At 45.7% G+C, this 24,059-nt stretch overlaps 1 long non-coding RNA gene across 1 annotated transcript; it reads right to left on the bottom strand.

The window, feature by feature from the left end:
• Positions 1 to 9,398: 9,398 nt before the first annotated feature.
• Positions 9,399 to 10,172, bottom strand: LOC145823542 (uncharacterized). The gene is made up of 3 exons (XR_014365831.1): positions 10,034 to 10,172; positions 9,849 to 9,947; positions 9,399 to 9,503 (listed from the first exon to the last, which is right to left on the bottom strand). It is a non-coding gene; the product is annotated as an uncharacterized LOC145823542 (long non-coding RNA).
• Between the last annotated feature and the right edge of the window lie 13,887 nt (positions 10,173 to 24,059).

Consider the following 24,059-nt stretch of genomic DNA (forward strand, 5'->3'; position numbering starts at 1 on the left):
GATTTGGTATGGCCTGTGTGCCATATCCATCCATTACATTGTAGTGTAATTTTTGCATCCGGCATTAGGATCGTAGTCCTTTCTCCAGCGGGTTGTTTCCCCACTTATGTCGATTCCACCCAATACTTGTTCTTGCGTCTGTCTACAATACTCATAGTTCAGTTGACCGTTCTATGGTAGACAGACTTGTTACCTCCATCAATCTATTTGACATAGGTGTGGTTTCGAACCGTTCGTGATTGGATCACGATTCAAATGCTTTGCATGTAGCTTGCATTGTTTTAAATACATTGCATCTTCGTTTGCATTGTTTATACATTGTTTTGTATATATTGCATTTCATTTTGCATCCATTTTGCATTGTCATGCATGTTGCTAACAATATTGTACCTGTTAAGTTTGTTTTCTTTTCAGGCACGATATTGTATGTACGGTTCATTTGAGGCTGGTGCAACCAGACGAACCGGACAGGTATTGTATCTCCCGAGTGAGACATATTGAGAATTCCATAATTCTCTTACATCCTTTCTGCATTGTAGTGTAGTTTGGTATGATAGCTTAAAACTGTCGCATGTTTGCTTCATTACAGCTTTCTTTGCATGATCATAAGTTATGCTCGGCTTCGTGCATTGTCTTGCATTTTGCCCCTGCCTCCGGGCGCATATCTTATTTGTCTTGTATGTTTGTCTAAGTCTTCGGCCTTGTCAAAAATGGGTCGTCTCTGGGCTTTGACATTCACTCCCGTCATTGTTATGACTTTCGAGTTCTGTCAAAGAGGGGCAACTGTAGACACCCCATTTTTGACCGTCCTCAAGACTTGGACGTCACTGTTTGAACACACGGTGATCTTCCATGTTTGTGTTCGTTTGGAGTTCCCGGAGGTCTCGGCTCACGCGCCTTGCCTCAGGATCCCCGAACTCGACCGTTTAGTGTCTGGTTTTGCACCAAACACTTGCATCCTGCCTTGGAAGGGCAGGGTGGGGCTTGTAGACCATCCCCACCCATCACCGGCAGTGGCTAGATGCCACCGGCTGGTTTTTGCTGCCACCGGCAATATTGTTTGCCGACCGACACTCTTTGTTGCCGGTCAGCACTATTTTGTGCCGGTCGGCACTTTGTTTGGCCAAGATGGCATTTTTTGCCGGCCGATTGCTGTTCATCTGCTTTTGCAGATATTTTTGGACAGCTGTATAGCTTTTGCTCCCCTCCATACACGTGTATGGAGGGATCTCCCTCTTGGAAAGCTTGTCTTGTAAGCTTTACAAGAGGCATATAGAGAGGAGCTCTCTCGAAGGCAAGGGAGAGGCTTTAGACATTTTTGAGGAGAGAAGACAGAGGAGAGCTCTGGTTTTTCCTAGGGTTAGGGTTAGATACACTCACCTATCTCTCTTTTCCTCTCATTTTGCACACTAGGTGTTTTGTGTCTCATTATTGCACAAAAACACCTAGTGTTTCACCTTCCTCTTGGAGCTGAGGTTCTAAAGAGTGTGTTTTGAAGTTTTTGTCTTGGATTCAAGCTCAAGGAGGCCATTGGAGCACCATTGTTGAAGAGGCATCAAGGGTGAGAAACTAGTCCTTTTTTCCCCCTTTTTTGCATTGATTTTCTACTAGTCTTAGAGCTGTTTTTGTGATTATTGTATAACATAAAAAAGTTCTTTTTTTAAGCCCTCTTTATTGTTTATTAAGAGTGTTTTGTTGTTTGAGGGTTGTTGACCACCCTTAGGCCTCAAAAGGCCTCATTTTGAGCCATTTTGTGCTAGTTCCGGGATTTTGGTGTTGAGGTCTCTTCACCACTGAAATCTTGAGGGATTTCAGTGGTGAAGATGATGCTTTGAAGTCCCAAGAAGGAGAGGGCCACCCCCTCTCCTTGTTGTCCTTGAAAAGGACATATTTTGGCCTCTTAAGGAAGCCTATGCTTGAGTGTGTGTTGAGCATGTTTGGTTTGTTTTTCATGCTTATATATCCATGATATAACATGATTTAAAGATGGTTTTGGAACTCCATGCATGTTTAGCATAGTTGCCATGTAATGCCCTATTTGTGCCTTAATGTGCCTTAGGTTGTTAGCCTTTGTTGGAGCATGTTTTAGGCTTAGTCTTGTGAAGATTATGTGCTTATTTTGCCATGTTTTAGCTCTGTCCATAGTCGTTTGGGTTGATCTTTGCATGCATTATATAGCTCCTTTGTATTTGGGCTTGTTGGCCTTGAGTATGTGCATGTGTAGCATGCCATCTTCGCATTATTTTGGTGATTTGGGATCATTCTACATGTCATTTCAGTCCCATTTCCATGCTTGTTTGATTGCCTTGCATGCCTCTTTAATGCTTTGAAAGCATGTGTTGCAATGCTCCATGTTTTGGCCATGGTGTATGCCTTTGAATTCGGGCCACTTAGATGCCATCTAAGGAGTCCTTTGGCCTTGTTTTAACATGCTAAAAATCTGTTTTTAGTTGTTTAATGCATGCCATGTTTGGTCATGTTAAGTGTAGTTCAATGCCTTATTGATTTGCCTTGAACACTTGGACTATTCGTTGCATGTTTTGGCTTGATTTTGTTGCTTGGTTTGGCACCATCCTAACATGATTTCAATACTTATAATGCATGCTAATTGTCCATGTTTGTCCCTTTCAAGTGTGCTTGAATATTGCTCATTTTGTGCTTAAGTGTTGGCCCTTATGTGCATGTGTGTGCGTATGCCATTTAGCCCTCACTCTTTAGCACTTATGGCCACTGTTTTAGGCCTTATTAGAGCCGCCTAATTCATGTATAAGTCCATCTTGCCATCCGTTTGCATTGCCATATGTATGCTTGCATGATTGCATAAGTGCTTTGCCATGCCATGTTGCATCCTTAGCTTTTATGCCTAGGTTGCATTGCATCTTGCATGCATTCCTTGTCCCTTGACTTGGGTGATAGGGATTGGGAGTTTTGTTTGATTGGTTTGCATGCATTTGAAATCAAAGTTGCATACTTGGTTCCTTGGGCCATCATGCATGGAAATGCGTGATTGGTGGTTCGAGAACCGAGGCACATGTCCCTTTGAGTCATTACAATGATAAGAGACATGGTTGATCCATACATGCCTTGAAATATGCTGCCATGCCTTGTTTTGCCCTCTGTTGCTGTGAGTTGCAGGTTCTGCAGGAATACTCTGCCGACCGGCAGTGTAATGTGCCGACCGGCACAATTTTCTCTGCCGACAGACCCTATTTTGTGCCGATGGCCATACTACACTGCCGGTGGAAGTTTCATTCAGCCGGTGATGATCCCCTCTGTCCAAGGATGCAGTCCTGAGGCTTTGACAGCCTCCAGAGGAAGAAAGGAAGGAAAACAGAGGCAGCTTGCGCATGGCGGCACGCTTCCCGAGGCGTTTTCCTGCTTTAATTAATTTAGTTAATTTGTTAATTAGTTAATTTGTAATATTTAATTAGCTGGTGTAGTTAATTAATTTGTATTATTTATTCGGTCCCTCCGAGCGAGGGCAAACCTGTAATAAGTGTGCGTGAGTGTGTGTATGTCTTCCAACCTCACGTCTTTCTTCCCTTTTATTTACCTGCTTACGATGGTAGATTAAGGCACGTTTAATTTAGCATACCTTATGCTATGCATGTGTGCATCCCTGCATTTGTATTGCATGCATTAGGCTCGGTACATCACGCTAACTGCATCAATACTTCAATTCCCAAACTGAATACGTGATAATTGTGCATTTTCACATGACATGTTTAGGATAGCCGAGCCTATTCTAGTAACACTCTGTATGCGATGCATTAGGCACTTCACATGGACTTGGATCATGCATGTTTGCTAACAAGGTTTTTTTTTTTATTTTGGCACGGAGTACTATGTAAGTATTTCCGCTTTAGCATATCACATGAGTGTGAATGTTACCATGACAGCATGCTTAACATGTGGCTAGATGCTTATGTGTTATAATTGCTTGAATGCCTGTGGGTGAAGGTTGGATTGTTTGAGTTGGAAAAACTCGTTGAAATCCGTATTTTAGCCTACTTGCGAGTAGCAAATTCCAAAGCATTTTCAAACCAAACGGATATGCAATGTTTATTTCCAAATTAGGCAATCTAGTCTATACTTGTTTGCTGCGCGCATAACATAGTAATTCTAGGCTAACAATTGGTTTAAGAACACATAAAGTTTTCAAAAACAGATATCACGGTTAGTAGAGGCCGGTCTTCGGACCGGGCGAAAGGGGGTGCTCATAGCTGACCTTCCCCGATCGTACCCAAGCTCCCGAGCCGAGACAACTCCGGTGATGACGGACATGTGGCCTTCGGCACCGAGTCAGGGTTTCCTAAATTCCCCAATTTTAAAATATTTAGGTGGCGACTCTGTATCTGGCAAAGCAGTCCATGTTTGGCACTACTTTTTCAAAAATCTGTTTCTCAAAACGATTTGCCAGATTTGGACTCTTTGGTTCAGATTAAGAACCGCAACAACAAAATCGAGTCCGAACTGTAGCACGAGGTCCCTCCGCGGGCGCTGCTACAGTTTCTGGCGACTCTGCTGGGGATTTTTAGAGAGTTTGACTCGAACTCGTGATATTCTGTTTTGATCTCATTTATGTGTTTCTTTGCATTGCATGTGCATTGGTGCGCCTAGGAACACAGTGTTTGCCATCTGCCATTCCTGAACGGTTTGCCGGAGGCTTGTCTTGTCAAGGCATGTCCATAAGGCTGACCGGCTATGGGCTCTGACAGTGTGGGAACACAAACCCCGGTTTATCCGGGGCACCCTTTTTACCATTCGACCTAGTGCATATTCGGATCCATAGTGACCATTCCAAATTAGGACAGGTTGCTCACCCGATGTTAGGTTGTTTGAAACCGCTGTGTGCGTAGTGAAACCCTAGTTCCTGACAAAATAGGACAGGGAAACCCTACCCCAACATAGAGGTGTTTTGTTCTCTTTACTTGCTATGTGCTTTTAGAGTGTTGCTCTACAGGGAACGCACATGTCAGTTTGCAAGTCTGAGTATTAAACCTGGGGACACCAGTATCAGTATCAGTTGTGAGAATCAGTTATCCGCGGGTATTGGTTCAGTTTTCGGGAACAGTAATTTCTGGGAACAGTGATCAGCAGTAGGGTACAGTTGTTCGGCTACACCCGTGTTTGATCAGTTTGGGCTGAAATGCTGTCTGTTTTTCTTTCAGTTCAGAGAGTTGCAGAGTTGATACAGAACAGTCAGTGTCTCCCCTTGCTGAGGCAAGATTTATGGCGACACAAAGTTCAGAAGAAATTGTGGTTATGACGGCTGCATTGGAGCAGGGAGCCGCTCCGCAGAATGAGGCCGCCATTAGTATGTCATACCCGCCCAGGATGCCCGTTGTGCACCCGGTCTGGACTCCCCAGTTATACCAGGCTCGTGAGCCCACCACCTTCGAATTGATGGGGATGATAGGCGATCTCCAAAGGTCTGTGGCAGACCTCGCCTATGGAATGTCGGCTTCACCGCCAGCGGCGCCGTATGCCGGGAATTTTGTACCACAGGAGCCCCCGCTACTGGGGCGGATTGTGATAGAGCTCAGCCAGCCGGAGGTGGCTTCCGGCTATAGCTACGACATGCCAGCACCAACCCAGACCCTCGATCAGGCTGAGGCCAAAGGAAAGGACAAGGCAAAGATAGACGCCGACCCCATTGAGCAACTGCTGTGGGCAGTCGAGGCTTTGAAGGCCAGAGGGATGAACAAGCAACAAACATCTGCAATAGTGACCAAAACTGTAGATGATGCTTTCCCCGCTCCAACCAAGGGCAGTTCAAGCCAGACAGAAAATCGGGATGGGCCCCGTCATGCCCAGACAATCCCTGTAGTTCCCAACCCTGCACCGGGGAAGGTTCAAAAGGCCAAGGCAGCGCCAGCTGATCCTTTCGCCAGCGCATCTGGCAAGAATCCTCAAACTGCAAAGTACCTGCCCCGAGGGCGCAGGGTCTTTCACGACCTCCACATGCCTTTGTCTAGGGCATTGCTGATATTGGCAAAGAATGGGCATCTTAAGCCTTTGGAGTCCCGGCCACTCCCGAAGAATCTCCCCGCCACTCATGATGCTACCTTGTACTGCGCGTACCATCAACAGTCCGGTCACAGTACCGATGGATGTTCCCGCCTTCGTCATGAAGTGCAGGATTTGATTGATAACAAGGTTATCCTACCACCTACCTCAGGCAAGCCCGTCACCACTCAGTTGTTGGATTTCGAGGCCTCAGATACTGCGAGTATGTAAAGTGAAACGCCTGCGGGCAACATTTGGTACATTTTTGATGAAGCGTCTGGCACGCATTTTTGAGCATCGGTGAAACCGAGTTTTGTAAATTCTGGCTTGGATATCGAGTCAGTCTTTTGTTTTGAGTCTGTCTCTTTGTCTTGAGTCAGTCTTTATTTGCTTAAGGGTCTGTCTTGTTGTATCGAGTCAGTCCCCGTTGTATATAATACCAGGTGATTCTGGGGTTGTTGTCTCGAACACCATTTCGTTTTGTAATTATTATCTGTTTTTTTTTTGTTTTGAGTCTGTTTCTGCCGAGGGGCCAGTTGCACCAACAGAGCCGATTGAAACAGCTGTTGCTATCTCAACCTTCATGCTTGCTTTCAGCATAAGGACTAGAGAATTTGAGTGGGCTGACAGTACATCTCGCCTGCTCTCCTGTGTGCCCAAACTCATTGCATTAACCTAAGTTTTTCAAAAAAAAAAAAACAATTTTTTGAACACTGCGGTGATGAAAACGAAGGGGAAGGAATTCCTCGGGTTTTGCAAAATTTTGATCATTTCGAGAGAAAGAGAGGCGTGCTAAGCCTTTTTATGATGCTTGTCGGCGTGAGTACTGAGAAGGACCCTGGCCTGATCCAGATTGGTTCCACACTATCTTCGGCGCGAGCGATTCGTCGCCTTCTTAAAAACTTTCAAAAGCAAATGTTTTACGCAGCCCTGCGAAGACCTGTGTGGAATCGCTCTTGAGATTGCGCAGCCTAGGATCGCTCTCAGTCTCAAGATTCAACCTATTTGTTTTCCGAGTTTGAACCCGTTCAGAATGTTCAGAAAGTTCAACGGACAAACGCCATGGAGGCCCGTGTGGCCAGTTTCGAAACAACCCTCGAGCAGGAGGCACCAAAGTCGAATCAGAAGGAGTAGATCTCGTCTGAAGAAGCTCGTAGAGCAACCGGGATGGATTCTCCGCAAATCAGTGCAATAGCCGTTCTCCTAGATACAGAAAGGCCTCAATTTCAAAAAAAAACCATCTGGCATGGACTTGCTACACTTTTACCCTTTGAGAGGCTCGCTGGGCCGAAAACCCGGAAGGGCGGCCCAGGCAAAAGTTAGAGCAAGAGAAAAATACAACAAAAAAAGAGAAAAATACAAAAAGAAAGATTGAAAAAAAAATAGAAAAGAAAAAGAATTGAGAAAGAAATAGAAAATGAAAAGAAGCTCGCAAGGTCGAAAACCCGCATTGGGCGCCTTGGCAAAAATAAGAGCCAACCAAAGTGAAGGTTAAAATACCCGAGTGGACCTTACCGGAACTAAGTAAGGCTTGATTCCCATGTTTGGGATACGTAGGCAACTTCATCATGAAGTCCAGCCCCCAACGCTTTCATAAGCGTCTCAGTCCATGCAATGGTTTCGATTTCATCTCAAAGTCCAGTGGCCAACCCCCTTCAAGGTGATTGTGTCCATATATGTGTTGTGACCGTCTTCGTCACCTTTGTGTCCAAGAGTTCGGCCACCGCCAATGAAGACTGTCTGCGGATTGCTGCGGCATCATCCCAAACAAGGGGCAACTTTCCGTTGCCACAAGCCGTCGTGAGACGCCATTCAAACTATGGGCAACTTTCCGTTGCCTCCCCCACCCCCTTCAAACCAGGGGCAATTTTCCATTGCCTCCGATCCGAGGTTGCGCATCTCGAAGGGTAAGTTCTATGCTTGTTCAGCATCAGCTGTTTGAAAAATAGTTTTTGAAAATTTTTACTGAGGTTGACTATTTTCTCGAAAACTATTTCATTTTCCAAAATCGGACCATTGTCTTGGACCCAAAAAAGGAAAATTTTCAGTGCTTGCAGCCTGACTTGCACGCTTTTCAAATCAAAAATTGAACAAGTACGTTAATCCAACTCTCGTTTTGATCAAAACCGTTTTAGTAGAAAGCAAAACGAAAAAATGGTTAAAATGATGAACTAGGGGCACAGTTGAGCCAGGCGTTCTGTCTTTCCCCCGTCATCAACGTACTTGCCAGAAGAGCACGCTGCCCGCCGGAAGAAATAGCCGTGAGCTAACGATGTTGAGCATGAACCCACACCTTTCTATTTATCCATCAATCACCCCGGGGAGGGATGAAGAATGAGAGATATGAAGAATAGAGAGGTGTAAGTTGAGAGAAAAGTGAGGAAAAGGGTTTTGAGAGAAAATCCGAGCTTGAGAGTCAAGTGATGTGAGGATCACAAATCAGAAAGGGTGGGAAACAATACCCAGATTGAACTGGCTCCTCGTGGTCCGAGGTCTCCCATCTTCGTTTACGCGTCTGTGTGCCGTGTCTCTTTCATTTGACGGTCTCGTCTTTTGTTTTGAGTCTCTCCCGAGCGTGTCTCGTTGTGTTTAGGTCGTGTACCTTTATATTTGAGTCCTCCCCGCTGTGTTCGGTTGTAGGCTCGATATCCCGGTTTGGAAAACCCTCATTCGATTTTAAAAAAAAAAATTGCTTATGCTCAGAATGCTGTGCCATTCTCTACATTTGAACGCATTTCGACTCCAACCGGTTCCACCTTTGAGGCCGTCTTGTCAGATTGGGCTGTTTGTTCAGAATTTGCCGTGTGCAGAATGAATCGAATGCTGTGTTATGGGTTGTGTGCAGATTAATCCCCAACAGAGTAAGGGCTGTGTGTCCAGAATCAGACAGTGGGTTGCTTGGGTTATTTTGCTGTTGGCTGTTTAAGTCATCTGATTATTACAGTGCAAGTGTTCAATTTTTAGACAGCCAATCAATTCCATTTACATTGAGGTGTAACATGATGAGATGCGATGCAATGCATGAAATGTGTAAATGTAAACACTTTTTCAGATAAAAAGTCTGTTTCATTTATTTAGCTTTTCAAATGTACAAGTTTTGAGGAAAACAAAAATCTGCCTGCGGCAGTACAAGGTAATCTATCTACCAACAAAAAGAAAAGTACAAGGAAAGAAAGAAAAGATAGCAAAAATCTGCATCTGTGTCAAGCACTCCAAGGGCCGTCAGTCCGTCCTAGTCCTCTTCCAGGGGCATCATCAGCGTCGTCGTCAGAGCCCGAGCTAGAATCGCCTCCGGTCTCCTCCTCCGATGACCCTGCCTCCGCCTCTGACTCCTCGTCGTCGTCATCATCCGGGACTGGAGCTCGTGAGCTGCTCCCGACGTGAGTACGCCCTCCCCTGGTACGGGGAAATATCCTGCCCTCCTTATCTCTTCCCCGAGCAGGGACAGAAGGTCTAGCTGGAGCACCTCCTGCCATGGGAATCTGGAAAGGAGGCTGGAAAAGTACACGAAAAGCGAAATGCATCAGTACACTGTGAACAGTTTAAAGGTGCAGAATGCAGCGTATGAATACAGTAAGAGTGCCGTGAGCAGTTTAGCAATGCAGAATGCAGTGTGTGAATACAGTGTAAGAATGCTGTGAGCAGTTTATCAGTGCAGAATGCAATGTCGAGTGCAGTGTATGAATGCCGTGAGCAGTTTATCAGTGTAGGGTACGGTGCAGAATGCAGTGTATGCAGTGTTCAGATACTGTGGGATCAGTGTATCAGGTGTTGAACCGTGCATCAGATTATGTAAAGCAGTGTATGAATGGTTTGAGGCCAGTGTCAGAAGAACATACCGGTATGCTGTAGACGGCTAGAAGGTCAAATGTCCGCTGAAGCATCCCCATCATCGAGGCATTCATCGCCAACGACTGACGGGTGTACTCAGAAGAGGCCTGCAAAAGTATCAGATGCATCAATATTCTGTGGAATATCAAGTAAACTGAAATGAAATAACTGTACGAAGTGCAGTGATACATACCGGCGGAAGGTCGGGGATGTCAATGAACTCATGCCCAGCCGGTGGAGGGGCGAAGGGGATCTGATAGGTCACCCCACCCTGCCCCTGGAAAGTCAGTACGGCAGGCAGGGCAGGCCAGCCAGCTCCTCGTCCTCCCCGCACTCCGCCCCTGCCACGGACCCGGGCCCTCCTCGAAGATCCAGCCCCTGCTCCTGCTCCAGCCCCAGCTGCCGATGCTACAGGCCTGGCCCCCTCTGCTCGACGGCCACTCAAAGGTCGCATCAGGTACGTCCGCACGTACTCCTGATAGTCGCCGGTGCCTCGGAAGCCGGCCTCCTCCCAGCCGATGGAATAATCATCCAGCTGCTCAGTGGTCAGCCCCTCGGTCTCCCTCATCTCTGCAGGAGGGTGAGCCGGGACTATCTGCTCAGGTAACCCGCGGGTCTGGCGTAGAAAACGCTCCCCCAAGTACCAAGCCCGACAGACCGGGCCCTCTAGCAAGATCCGGAAACGCGAGGTCTCCTCAGCACCAGGGAACCGACCCCGCATCGCCGACGGCAGCGAAGCCCATGGCCGCCATGTGATCTGAAAGTAACAGACAGTTTGTTATCTACTGTTATTGAAACATGCAGTGGGAAAGCGAAGCTAAACGAACTGAAAGTAAAGCATACCTCTGTGGGGGTGATGGTGTCGAAATATCGGCGGAAGAAGCCGAACGTCTCCCGTGGTCGCCGGGTGAATCTCCCGTCAAAGCGACTCGAGAACGGGACAGCCGGAGGAGGCTCCGCGACTGGTACGGGTGCAAGCCTAGGGAAGTAGGCGTAAACCCACAGCTGCAAAACAGATGTCAGTATGACTATCAGATAAAGCAGAATGTACAGAATAAAGCAGAAATGGCAGAGCCGTGTGTTGAGCCGTGTATTGTGTGCAGTGCACAGTGTGAACAGTGTACAGTCAGTGTAAAGCAGAATGTATGTGTGTGCCGTGTGTACAGTATACAGTGAGTGTAAAGCAGACCGCAGTGTGTGCAGTGTACAGAGTACAGAAAGTACGAGACGGGAATGAAAAAGTGGAGAAGAAATGTACCTCCCAAGCCCGCCAGTAACCTCCAAGTAGCTGGCCGCTGCCGCGAGAAGCCGAGCTCATATAGCCGTACAGGGTGGCTAGAGCAGCGCCGCCCCAGTCGTAGTGCAAGATGTCCCGAACGTCCACCAGTGCGCTGAGAAGGCAGAGAGGCACGGTGTTCGCCCGGTCGGCGAAGATAGTAGTCCCGAACAGGAACATGAGGAAGTCGCGGGCATACCTCTCCACGTCCTCCTCGGTCATCTGCACCTCCTCCCCTAATGCGGGCTGGACCCTGAACTGTGCCTCGAACCAGGAGTATCGGACGAAGCCTGGACGAGCTAGCAGTGGCGCCTCCCCCAGTAGATGGACCTGAGCGGCGGTCCACTCATCCATGTCGGTGTCGAAGGGGATCGGATCACCCCCTACCCCGATGCCTGTGAGCATCGAGAAGTCATAAGGGGTCATCGTCATGTCCCCTGCAGCAGAAAAATGGAAAGAATCGATGGTGTCCCACCATCTCTCCGCCAGAGCGGCGAGAAGAGGTCTGCATGTGGAGAGCCTAGAGAGCCCTCGGCAGAAGGTGCCGAAGCCCGCTCGGTCCACGATGCGCTGGACCGCATCAGGGAGCTCATCATACCACTCCCGAGCACCAGTATTCCCATACCCGCGAATGGTATGGGAACCCTCCTGCAAACAGAAAATGACAATTGCAAGACAACATTCAAAATGCAGTTGTGAAAAGACGGATATGGCATGTATGCAAGTTTGTCAGATTCAGGCAAATACCGGGTGCCGGTGTGCTTACAGTAAAATACGTGTGCTGTGTCAGCGTGTTTGAGTGTTTCAGAACAGATGTGGCATGTATGCAAGTTTGACAGATTCAGACAAATACTGGGTGCCAGTGTGTATGCAGTGAAATACAGTGGGTGCCGTGTGTTTGGGTGATTCGGGGCTAGTGCAGTGTGTGTGCATGTGTCAGTCTCAAGCAGATATCAGTTGTATGTATGTTTACAGTCAACTACGGTCTACGGCATATCAGATTTCAGCAATTAGAGAATACAGCTAACTATGGCAGTTTTGTATCCTACATTGCAGAAAGTAAAGCAGAAGATGAAGAGTTACCTCGGGAGTGCCGAATGAAAGGTGGGAGGTAGGCTCGCGTAGTAGTAGCTCAGGCGCCGCGTACCTCTCAAAGCTCCGGAACTGACGCAGGCCGTCTGGGGGCAGAACGTGGATCGCCGGCCGGTAGGTCGCCGGGTCGAACGGGCGCTCGCTCAGTGGTAAGAGCTCGACCCCGGGATCCATCTCGTGGTCCGGGGGAGTCCCGCCACGTGGAATGTCGTCCGCCATGTAGAGAGTGGTGTGAAAATGGCCCGGAAAAGGAAAACCGGGTCGGAATACGAAGAGTCAACTGAAAAGTCAACTCCCGAGAGGATCGGAAATGGCCGGGGAGGCCGGAATGTGAAGAGGCATGGAAATGAAGAGGAAAGTGAGGGGAACAAACCCCGAGAAGGCGAGAACGCCGAACGGGGCACCGAAACGAGAATGTGATCGGTGGAAAATGTCCGAAACGCGAAGAGGATCGCGAATCCGACGACGAAACGGGCGTAGAACGCGAAGAAACGGGCGAAAAATGAGAGAGAAATACCCTAGAGAGAGAGAGGAAGGGATTTCGGCGGTGGAGAAGTGAGAAAATAGGGCATGAAGCCCTATTTTATAACACCCAAGGTGAAAAGACAAAACTGCCCCGCACCAGCAACTGTTTGCCGGTCGGCACTTTTTTGTGCCGGTCGGCACTTTTTTGTGCCGATGGAATTGTTTTTGTGCCGATGGCCAGCCGGTGGCCTCCTCTTTCGGCCGGTGGGGTTCCCACAGCCTTGTTTAGGCCATTTGAGAAGTTTGTGGTCTTCATAGCTCAAGAAAGTGCAAGAAAGTGCATCTCCGACGCTCAACCGGTCTCCGTTTTGACCGCGGGCCGTGTCTCCAGTGCGTGGCACTCAAATTCGTGCAAGGTGTATCCTTTTTGTATCCTTTTGAATTCAAAAGTTGCCCCATGTGTGTTGCACAAGTTCATCACACTACTTCGGTACATTACATCGCACTGTCGTGCGCCGCACATTTGCATTGTTATGCACGTGTTACATGCGTTGCAACACGTACCCCTTTGCATTGTCGTGCACATTTCTCATGCATCCTCATTGCATTTCCATTCCATGCATTGTCATGCATTCTGGAATACGTGCGTTGTTGCGCATTTAAGCCCATTTACATTCCGTGTGGCATGCATGTCGCACTTAGCATCGCACTGTTTTGTGCATTTCAAACCTCGCGCTGTTCTGCGCATCGCACTGTTTTGTGCATTTCAAAATTGTTCGCGCTGTTCTGCGCATCGCACTGTTTTGTGCATTTCAAAGTTGTTCGCGCTGTTCTGCGCATCGCACTATTTTTGTGCATTTCATTGTATTGTTCGCGCTGTTCTGCGCATCGCACTGTTTTGTGCATTTCAAAGTTGTTCGCGCTGTTCTGCGCATCGCACTGTTTTGTGCATTTCAAATCATCGCACTGTTTTGTGCATTTCAAACCTCGCGCTGTTCTGCGCATTGCACTGTTTTGTGCATTTCAAATCTCGCGCTGTTCTGCGCATCGCACTGTTTTGTGCATTTCAAACCTCGCGCTGTTTTGCGCATCGCACTGTTTTGTGCATTTCAAACCTCGCGCTGTTCTGCGCATTGCACTGTTTTGTGCATTTCAATTTCGCGCTGTTTTGCGCATCTCATTGCATTTTGCATGCATTCTATCGCACTGTCCTGTGCACTCGCGTTGCCTAACGCATTGCACTATTTTGCGCATCATACCGTCGTGCAATACCGCACGGTCTGGCGAGACCTTAAACCCGCACGGTTTGGCGAGACCTTAAACCTGCACGGTCTGGCGAGACCTTAAACACGCACGGTCTGGCGAGACCATAAACCTGCACGGTCTGGCGAGACCTTAAACACGCACGGTCTGGCGAGTCCTTAAACACGCATGGTCTGGCGAGACCTTAAACACGTACGGTCTAGGAGACCTTAAATCCTTGAAAGGTGTAAGACCTTTAGTGTTCGCATTGTCGTACACTTCGAGAGCCGCGTGTTGTCGCGCATTCCATGCAACATGCATCACTTGCATCATTTGCATTTCAAAAAAAAAAAACAAAACAACGTGCATAGTCATGCATACATTTTGCATTCCGGTCTAGGAGACCTTAAATCCTCTGAAGGTGCAATTCCTTCGGTGTTTGTCGTGCCCGAACGACTTTTCGGTGGTCTGGTAAAGCCACCAGTCTGTGCTTGCGATGAGTTCCTAGAAGACCAACTGGGACGGTGAAAACTAGAGTTCTTATGCCTAGAACGCAAAGGTTCGGGAGTTCCGAGACTAAAGTCTGGTTTAAATACCCAGAGGTTTACCCTCGGCTTGAAATCTGTATGGAAGCCCCATAGGTTGAGACGGCATGTCTACGCCTCAGTTCTGGATACTGAACCAACCTAGTATATCACCCTGTTGGTAAAATAGGGAAAGTTGCAATCATAGTCATTGCATCATATTGCATATTTGCATTTGCATTTGCATTGTAGTTTGCATGCATTCATTGCATCACCTTCCACCTATGGCTTGCGCCTTTCCAGGTTGAGCTTGGTCTGGTATGTGTCCTTACTTTTCATGTTAAAACACAGTTCTGTATGTGTATCGCGCCGATTCCACGTTGATATGTTGGTTGAGGGTTGCGGCACCTTTTCTGTGTTACACATGGCTCGTACGTGTGCATGCCTTTCCTAGGCAAGATTTGGTTTGGCTTGCGTGCCATATCCATTGTATCCATATCCATTCCATTGCATATTTGTAGATATTGCATTGTAGTTTGCATGCATTCATTGCATCACCTTTCGCCTATGGCTTGCGCCTTTCCAGGTTGAGCTTGGTCCGGTATGTGCCCTTACTTTTCATGTTAAAACACAGTTCTGTATGTGTATCGCGCCGATTCCACGTTGATATGTTGGTTGAGGGTTGCGGCACCTTTTCTGTGTTACACATGGCTTGTATGTATGCATGCCTTTCCTAGGCAAGATTTGGTTTGGCCTGCGTGCCATATCCATCCATTACATTGTAGTGTAATTTTTGCATCCGGCATTAGGATCGTAGTCCTTTCTCCAGCGGGTTGTTTCCCCACTTATGTCGATTCCACCCAATACTTGTTCTTGCGTCTGTCTACAATACTCATAGTTCAGTTGACCGTTCTATGGTAGACAGACTTGTTACCTCCATCAATCTATTTGACATAGGTGTGGTTTCGAACCGTTCGTGATTGGATCACGATTCAAATGCTTTGCATGTAGCTTGCATTGTTTTAAATACATTGCATCTTCGTTTGCATTGTTTATACATTGTTTTGTATATATTGCATTTCGTTTTGCATCCATTTTGCATTGTCATGCATGTTGCTAACAATATTGTACCTGTTAAGTTTGTTTTCTTTTCAGGCACGATATTGTATGTACGGTTCATTTGAGGCTGGTGCAACCAGACGAACCGGACAGGTATTGTATCTCCCGAGTGAGACATATTGAGAATTCCATAATTCTCTTACATCCTTTCTGCATTGTAGTGTAGTTTGGTATGATAGCTTAAAACTGTCGCATGTTTGCTTCATTACAGCTTTCTTTGCATGATCATAAGTTATGCTCGGCTTCGTGCATTGTCTTGCATTTTGCCCCTGCCTCCGGGCGCATATCTTATTTGTCTTGTATGTTTGTCTAAGTCTTCGGCCTTGTTAAAAATGGGTCGTCTCTGGGCTTTGACATTCACTCCCGTCATTGTTATGACTTTCGAGTTCTGTCAAAGAGGGGCAACTGTAGACACCCCATTTTTGACCGTCCTCAAGACTTGGACGTCACTGTTTGAACACACGGTGATCTTCCATGTTTGTGTTCGTTTGGAGTTCCCGGAGGTCTCGGCTCACGCGCCTTGCCTCAGGATCCCCGAACTCGACCGTTTAGTGTCTGGTTTTGCACCAAACACTTGCATCCTGCCTTGGAAGGGCAGGGTGGGGCTTGTAGACCATCCCCACCCATCACCGGCAGTGGCTAGATGCCACCGGCTGGTTTTTGCTGCCACCGGCAATATTGTTTGCCGACCGGCACTCTTTGTTGCCGGTCAGCACTATTTTGTGCCGGTCGGCACTTTGTTTGGCCAAGATGGCATTTTTTGCCGGCCGATTGCTGTTCATCTGCTTTTGCAGATATTTTTGGACAGCTGTATAGCTTTTGCTCCCCTCCATACACGTGTATGGAGGGATCTCCCTCTTGGAAAGCTTGTCTTGTAAGCTTTACAAGAGGCATATAGAGAGGAGCTCTCTCGAAGGCAAGGGAGAGGCTTTAGACATTTTTGAGGAGAGAAGACAGAGGAGAGCTCTGGTTTTTCCTAGGGTTAGGGTTAGATACACTCACCTATCTCTCTTTTCCTCTCATTTTGCACACTAGGTGTTTTGTGTCTCATTATTGCACACAAACACCTAGTGTTTCACCTTCCTCTTGGAGCTGAGGTTCTAAAGAGTGTGTTTTGAAGTTTTTGTCTTGGATTCAAGCTCAAGGAGGCCATTGGAGCACCATTGTTGAAGAGGCATCAAGGGTGAGAAACTAGTCCTTTTTTCCCCCTTTTTTGCATTGATTTTCTACTAGTCTTAGAGCTGTTTTTGTGATTATTGTATAACATAAAAAAGTTCTTTTTTTAAGCCCTCTTTATTGTTTATTAAGAGTGTTTTGTTGTTTGAGGGTTGTTGACCACCCTTAGGCCTCAAAAGGCCTCATTTTGAGCCATTTTGTGCTAGCTCCGGGATTTTGGTGTTGAGGTCTCTTCACCACTGAAATCTTGAGGGATTTCAGTGGTGAAGATGATGCTTTGAAGTCCCAAGAAGGAGAGGGCCACCCCCTCTCCTTGTTGTCCTTGAAAAGGACATATTTTGGCCTCTTAAGGAAGCCTATGCTTGAGTGTGTGTTGAGCATGTTTGGTTTGTTTTTCATGCTTATATATCCATGATATAACATGATTTAAAGATGGTTTTGGAACTCCATGCATGTTTAGCATAGTTGCCATGTAATGCCCTATTTGTGCCTTAATGTGCCTTAGGTTGTTAGCCTTTGTTGGAGCATGTTTTAGGCTTAGTCTTGTGAAGATTATGTGCTTATTTTGCCATGTTTTAGCTCTGTCCATAGTCGTTTGGGTTGATCTTTGCATGCATTATATAGCTCCTTTGTATTTGGGCTTGTCGGCCTTGAGTATGTGCATGTGTAGCATGCCATCTTCGCATTGTTTTGGTGATTTGGGATCATTCTACATGTCATTTCAGTCCCATTTCCATGCTTGTTTGATTGCCTTGCATGCCTCTTTAATGCTTTGAAAGCATGTGTTGCAATGCTCCATGTTTTGGCCATGGTGTATGCCTTTGAATTCGGGCCACTTAGATGCCATCTAAGGAGTCCTTTGGCCTTGTTTTAACATGCTAAAAATCTGTTTTTAGTTGTTTAATGCATGCCATGTTTGGTCATGTTAAGTGTAGTTCAATGCCTTATTGATTTGCCTTGAACACTTGGACTATTCGTTGCATGTTTTGGCTTGATTTTGTTGCTTGGTTTGGCACCATCCTAACATGATTTCAATACTTATAATGCATGCTAATTGTCCATGTTTGTCCCTTTCAAGTGTGCTTGAATATTGCTCATTTTGTGCTTAAGTGTTGGCCCTTATGTGCATGTGTGTGCGTATGCCATTTAGCCCTCACTCTTTAGCACTTATGGCCACTGTTTTAGGCCTTATTAGAGCCGCCTAATTCATGTATAAGTCCATCTTGCCATCCGTTTGCATTGCCATATGTATGCTTGCATGATTGCATAAGTCCTTTGCCATGCCATGTTGCATCCTTAGCTTTTATGCCTAGGTTGCATTGCATCTTGCATGCATTCCTTGTCCCTTGACTTGGGTGATAGGGATTGGGAGTTTTGTTTGATTGGTTTGCATGCATTTGAAATCAAAGTTGCATACTTGGTTCCTTGGGCCATCATGCATGGAAATGCGTGATTGGTGGTCCGAGAACCGAGGCACATGTCCCTTTGAGTCATTACAACGATAAGAGACAATGGTTGATGCATACATGCCTTGAAATATGCTGCCATGCCTTGTTTTGCCCTCTGTTGCTGTGAGTTGCAGGTTCTGCAGGAATACTCTGCCGACCGGCAGTGTAATGTGCCGACCGGCACAATTTTCTCTGCCGACAGACCCTATTTTGTGCCGATGGCCATACTACACTGCCGGTGGAAGTTTCATTCAGCCGGTGATGATCCCCTCTGTCCAAGGATGCAGTCCTGAGGCTTTGACAGCCTCCAGAGGAAGAAAGGAAGGAAAACAGAGGCAGCTTGCGCATGGCGGCACGCTTCCCGAGGCGTTTTCCTGCTTTAATTAATTTAGTTAATTTGTTAATTAGTTAATTTGTAATATTTAATTAGCTGGTGTAGTTAATTAATTTGTATTATTTATTCGGTCCCTCCGAGCGAGGGCAAACCTGTAATAAGTGTGCGTGAGTGTGTGTATGTCTTCCAACCTCACGTCTTTCTTCCCTTTTATTTACCTGCTTACGATGGTAGATTAAGGCACGTTTAATTTAGCATACCTTATGCTATGCATGTGTGCATCCCTGCATTTGTATTGCATGCATTAGGCTCGGTACATCACGCTAACTACATCAATACTTCAATTCCCAAACTGAATACGTGATAATTGTGCATTTTCACATGACATGTTTAGGATAGCCGAGCCTATTCTAGTAACACTCTGTATGCGATGCATTAGGCACTTCACATGGACTTGGATCATGCATGTTTGCTAACAAGTTTTTTTTTTATTTTGGCACGGAGTACTATGTAAGTATTTCCGCTTTAGCATATCACATGAGTGTGAATGTTACCATGACAGCATGCTTAACATGTGGCTAGATGCTTATGTGTTATAATTGCTTGAATGCCTGTGGGTGAAGGTTGGATTGTTTGAGTTGGAAAAACTCGTTGAAATCCGTATTTTAGCCTACTTGCGAGTAGCAAATTCCAAAGCATTTTCAAACCAAACGGATATGCAATGTTTATTTCCAAATTAGGCAATCTAGTCTATACTTGTTTGCTGCGCGCATAACATAGTAATTCTAGGCTAACAATTGGTTTAAGAACACATAAAGTTTTCAAAAACAGATATCACGGTTAGTAGAGGCCGGTCTTCGGACCGGGCGAAAGGGGGTGCTCATAGCTGACCTTCCCCGATCGTACCCAAGCTCCCGAGCCGAGACAACTCCGGTGATGACGGACATGTGGCCTTCGGCACCGAGTCAGGGTTTCCTAAATTCCCCAATTTTAAAATATTTAGGTGGCGACTCTGTATCTGGCAAAGCAGTCCATGTTTGGCACTACTTTTTCAAAAATCTGTTTCTCAAAACGATTTGCCAGATTTGGACTCTTTGGTTCAGATTAAGAACCGCGACAACAAAATCGAGTCCGAACTGTAGCACGAGGTCCCTCCGCGGGCGCTGCTACACCTTAAAATAAAATATTTTTTTCGCATGATACACTATAATCAGTTATTCCTATTCAAATTTCTATATCTTCTTCCCCAAGATATCAAAGTTATTTCTTCTTCTTTTTCTTCCTCCCTAAAAAACTCTAATCTGCCCTGCCAAAATTCACCATCATCATCATCAACATCATTATTTTTTTATTATTTTGAAACCCTAAACCCTTGAAGAAAATTTGAATAAAATCAAATAATGGATGAGAATAATAATCAAAATAGTTTTTTGAAACAACTCATCAAAAAGGAGGTAAGTCTTCATGTGGAGACATATTTTTTGAATGACGACACGTGGCCGAGGTGTCACTGGAGTGCCAGCCGAGGTTCCACGTGTCATGGTCATGATGCCAAGATGATCTCGGCTAAGCCGAGGTTATCTGCGAAGATGCCGAAATCCGAGATAAGCGGATAAAGGACAAGAGTCCTAGAATGGGAGAAGACTTCAGTTTGGGTAAAGATGAGACTCTTAGAGAGTTTATCCTAATCCTACTGGGAGTCCAAGATTAGCAGTAATCCTAAGTCCATTAGAGCTAGACTTCTATTGGGACTATGGTTGTGTTGGCTATAAAAGGGAGGCACCCCCATGGGTCTAAGATATGCTTTTGATATTCTGAATAGTGAGTTAAGAACTATTGGTTATCTTTGAGAGATATTGAGTACTGACTTGATCGTCGGAGTACCCCCGGGTGGACGAGCCACCGCCGGAATCTTTTTTTTCTGTTGCAGGTCAAACAGGTGTCATCTATTCTGCCAGTGCTCTCCAGTTGAGTACTGAGTTGGGCAGTGTGATCAGAAAATCACCCACACAATTTGGCGCTGTCTGTGGGAAAGAAAGGAGAATAGATGGCCAATGACAGACCGAAAAAGAAGGTTGGGGACGACACCCCTACTGAGAGTGGGAAACATATTGACCTTGGCGTCGAAGAAGACAACTACAACGAAGAAACTCGTGATAAGAATCACGGAGAAGAGGACGTCAGCCAGGAGGGCGACGCGCCGAAGAAATCAGACCGAAGCGAGTGTTATAACGAGGACGACCTCTAGGTATGGAAAGAAAGATGCTTACGAAGGGACGACAAGATGAAAGGAATGGCGAACAAATTGGTGGACCTGCAAACGGTTGTCAATTTCATGATACAGAACAACGTCATGCAGCCACCGTTCTCGTCACAAGATACACCGATTCCAGCAGCCAAGAAAGATGCCCAAGCAGGGGGGCAGAAGACAACTCCTACGACTCCTCAGCATGATAGGACCAAGGAACATTCTCACTGGCTTTCAAGGGAGGTCGGACGAGGAGAATCAAGAAGGGGAGATTCACAGAGGACACATCGCACCAAGGAAACTGACTCCAAAGAACATCGGCATGTTCAGGGGAAGGACCTCTGTTTCGACGTAACGAATGGAGGGAGGTCCAAAAGGACTCGTAATGACACAGGAAGTAGTGCACCAAAAAGGCTGAAATCCGGAGATAGCCGAGCTCCTAGACGAACCAAGGAGGATCTGAGGGATTACCTCCAGAGAAAACAACAAGATGCCGAGGTGACCTCACCTGTCAAGCCGAGGACACCGTTCTCGGTAGAATTGGACAAATTCAAAGCCCTGAAGAGATTCAGTATGCCGAGGTTCCAGATATACGATGGGAAGTCGGACCCCAACTTTCACGTCGGATTATATCTGAATGCGATGGCATTATACACTGGGAACGAGCCGTTGCTCTGCAAAGTGTTCCCCTCATCATTTGGGGAAATTGCATCGGACTGGTTTCACAAGCTGCCGAAAGGAATTGTGAAAACTTGGGAAGGCCTAGTCGAGATGTTTGTGGCCAGGTTCGTGACAAACAAGCTACAGTCGTTGAGGGTGGACGCCCTAATGGCCCTGAAGATCGGTGAGGATGAAAGCCTTAGGGCCTATGCCAAAAGGTAATATGAGGTATTCAACCGAATACCAGGATGCAACCAAGAGGTAGCGGTCGTGTCGTTTAAAAGCGGCTTGAAGGATGACCGCCTGCTTCGAAAATCACTGGCAAAAACATTGCCGAAAAGCATGGAGGAGTTGATGGCCAGGATAGAAAAGTATGCCAGAGCCGAGGAGGACACACCGGGGACAAAGGCGTCCAAACCAGAGAAGAGAAATGGTTCGCCATAGCGAAGCCGAGATAACACTGGATATGAGAAAACAAGAGCTCAGCCCAAGTAAGCCGATCCCGGATTCTAGATCTCGGATCCGAGATCCCAGAAGACAAGATCTCGGCCTAAGATGATTAAGTCTGAGAAGAGAAGAGCTTGCCGAGATTATGTTTAACACTTGTTGAAATTTGTGGACAATTTACAAGTTGAAGTTAAACCGAAATCACTGTTTAACACTTGTTGAAATTTGTGGACAATTTACAAGTTGAAGTTAAACCGAAATCACTGTTTAACACTTGTTGAAATTTGTGGACAATTTACAAGTTGAAGTTAAACTGAAATCATTGTTTAACACTTGTTGAAATTTGTGGACAATTTATAAGTTGAAGTTAAACCGAAATCATTGTTTAACACTTGGTGAAACTTGAGAAAAGTTTACAAGTTGAAGTTAAATCGAGATTATGTTTAACACTTGTTGAAACTTGAGAAAAGTTTAAAAGTTGAAGTTAAACCGGGGTCATGATTAAAGGAAGGAATGATATAGGTTCCATCACCTCAGGATGCCAAGGTAATAGAACCTAGGGAGCAGTTGTGGGGACATATTTTTTGAATGACGACACGTGGCTGAGGTGTCACCGGAGTGCCAGCCGAGGTTCCACGTGTCATGGTCATGATGCCGAGATGATATCGGCTAAGCCGAGGTTATCTACGAAGATGTCGGAATCCAAGATAAGCGGATAAGGGACAAGTGTCCTAGAATGAGAGAAGACTTCAGTTTGGGTAAAGATGAGACTCTTAGAGAGTTTATCCTAATCCTACTGGGAGTCCAAGATTAGCAGTAATCGTAAGTCCATTAGAGCTAGGCTTCTATTGGGACTATGATTGTGTTGGCTATAAAAGGGAGGCACCCCCATGGGTCTAAGGTATGCTTTTGATATTCTGAATAGTGAGTTAAGCACTATTGGTTATCTTTGAGAGATATTGAGTACTGACTTGATCGTCGGAGTACCCCCGGGTGGACGAGCCACCGCCGGAATCTTCTCTTTCTGTTGCAGGTCAGACAGGTGCCATCTATTCTGCCAGTGCTCTCCAGCTGAGTACTGAGTTGGGCAGTGTGATCAGAAAATCACCCACACACTTCATATAAAGGGATTTCATAATTTTTATAAAGCACTATCAATTATTTTCTATATCGTTTTGACAAAAATTAAAGAGCCCAGTAGTTAGATCAATAATAACATATTATTGAAATTGTTCTTATTTTATCATTTAAATAATATATTATTTGAGAACTACTCTTTCTTGTTAGTGCCTGTTGCTTGTATGCTTGTAAGTTTGGGTTTTACTTTTTCACGAGCATTCTTGTAGATAATTTATAATGTAAAAGTTTTTTTTTTCCTGTATTAAAAAGTTTTATAATGCTTATGTAAAAATTTGATTTTTTTGTATTTATAATGCTTATGTGCTTATAAGTTTGGTTTTTTTTTCCCCCTTGTATTTGAGAATTATTTTCTGTATTGAAAAGTTTTTGAAATAGTTTAGTTTTTTTAGTTTGTTTATTATTTATTATTTGGGTTTACCTTGAGGGTAATTTAGAAAAAATAATAGAGTGTAATGAGAGTAAAATAAAATTTTTCAATAATTACACAAGATATACTTAGAAATTGAGAGTACTTAATGATTTTTTGGGTTTATATAGAATTCTCTCACATATTCACCAATATTGTGCACATGGGCTAAGAATATTATTGAGCAAAATGAGACAAACTCAGGGCAATAACATCTATGAGTAACCCAGAGGTGGGTGGCCTTGTGGTAAGAACATGGGGATTAAGCCCCCAGGTCATGAGTTCAAATCTCCCCTGGGCCAATCTCTTGGGCGTAGCACGGTTGGTTAGGAGGTTGGACCTCAAGTTGTCTAACCAGCACTTGGTGTGGGTTCAATGCTCCCCCGCTGTGCGAGTCTTGACTTAAGCGAAGCTTGTCTTGGGAGGTCGGGGCAAGTTCTCAGGTTATAGTCTCCTCGCTCGGAATGGCTAACAGGGCACCTTGGTGATCTCTACGAAAGGGCACTGCCTTGGACCTGCGGGAGAGTAGGGAGGATTTTCTTGTAACAAAGAAAAAAACATCTATGAGCTAATTTTGGGCTTTGATCCATAGTACTATACAAGGCTGAAAAAGATTCCTAGACCGAACATATATATATATAT

Source organism: Camellia sinensis, chromosome 4 (genome assembly GCF_055761805.1).
Source record: "Camellia sinensis isolate YWXY chromosome 4, ASM5576180v1, whole genome shotgun sequence".
NCBI classification, from domain to species: Eukaryota; Viridiplantae; Streptophyta; class Magnoliopsida; order Ericales; family Theaceae; genus Camellia; species Camellia sinensis.